Genomic DNA, 1,695 nt, shown 5'->3' on the forward strand with positions numbered 1-1,695 from the left:
TGAACGGACATCGTAGGTTAGTTGCTCAATTTTGTGCATCGGTTCTATCGTGTGGTCGGTGGCCTATTTCAGACGACCCCCAGTCAGCCGGTTTGGGTGGACTGGGTCGGTTACTAAATTGGGTCTAATCGACTATGACTGGTGGCTATATAAGAGTGAGCCCATGAAGCCCATTTTATCATTGGCTATAGCAACCCTGATTCCTTAGCATCCAACCTCCGTCTTCTACTATTTCCAGCATGCCATCGAAGCTTCTTTTATAGAAGCGCATGGTTGGGAGGCAGTGCCATCTATGTTATCAGTTCTACAATAATCAAATTTTTGATTCTCCATACTATCTTGTTCTCTCTCTTGTGTATGAGATCCTGTTATGTGTTGAGTACATATGTTGTATTATTTTCTTACAAAAGGAAGCAACTACAAAGTCAAAAATTGCCAATCTACTTTCATTTGATGAGTCTCCACATGATGAAGATTATGCTCTTTGAACCTTCTCCATATATGCTCTAGATCTCTCTTTTTATGTTGAGTCAAGGTACTCAGCCTAGATAGTCCTCCAAAATGAATGAAATGAACTATTGTTTTCTTTGTAAACACCTCTGGTCACCATATGATGTAGGCCATGTGTATGTGTTTTCCTCCATGGTACCTCCTACAAACATTGTGTGCATGTACATGCAGGGGAGATAACCATTGGAATGTCTTTTGTATCCCTTTTGTTTACCTCACACCCTTGGGAACCCTTGCTAGCATGAGATCCTATCCATAGATTAATCCTTGACACCATGAGATGGCATGAGAAACTATGAGACTAGATGAATCCGTGATATAGTCTGAGGCATTTCCTTGAGGGAGGGTTTGTTGGGATATCTCAAGGTGTATGCCCCAGGCACACCTTGGGTTCTATGTGTGTGTGCTAGAGGCATAGTTAGGTGCCCATAAGCACTTTTAGGTGGTAGATGCCACATAGAATGATTGAGAGATTCTAGGAGCTGATTGAGGAGATGATTGTGGAGCTTAGAGGTCATCAGTGATCATGTAAGATGTGCCTACATAAGGACCTCACTTTTCTTCATTCCATAATCAAGCATTCTCATTTTGTGTTCACTTCATGCTTTCCCTTTAGTTCCCCAACAAGGAAAAGAGAAAGAAGAGTAGGAAAAGAGAAGAGGAAAAGAGAGGAGAGGAAAGAGAGGAGGGAAAGAGGGGAGGGAAAAGAGAAGAAAAGAGCGAAAAGAAGAGAGGAGGGAAACTAAAGAAAAAACTAGAGATAGAGAGGAAAAGAGAGGGGAAGAGAGGAGAGAAAATAGGAGAGGAAATAAGAGAAGAGGAAATAAGAGGAGAGAAAATAAGAGAGGAAAAGAGAAAGAAGAGTAGGTGAAAGAAGATTAGGAAAACAGAGGAGAGAGGGGAGGGAAAAGAGAGGAGGGAAAACAGGGGAGGGAAAAACGAGGAGGGGAAAATGAGAAAAACAGAGAAGAGAAGAGAGAAGGGAAAGAGAGAGAGGAGCAAAAGGAGAGAAAAGAGAGGAGGGAAAAGAAAGGAAAAAAGAGAGAAAGAGAGGAAAGAGAGGGGAGAAACAAGGAAAAGAGAGGAGAAAAGAGGAGAGAAAAAGCAGAGATGGAAAAGAAAGAAGAGGAGAGGAGAAAAGAGAGAAAGACACGAGGGAAAGAGAGAAAATAAGAGGAGAAAATA

The sequence above is a fragment of the Dipteris shenzhenensis genome, chromosome 26 (assembly GCF_047967505.1).
Source record: "Dipteris shenzhenensis isolate YYH24624 ecotype China chromosome 26, Dip_SZ_1.0, whole genome shotgun sequence".
Lineage (NCBI taxonomy): Eukaryota > Viridiplantae > Streptophyta > Polypodiopsida > Gleicheniales > Dipteridaceae > Dipteris > Dipteris shenzhenensis.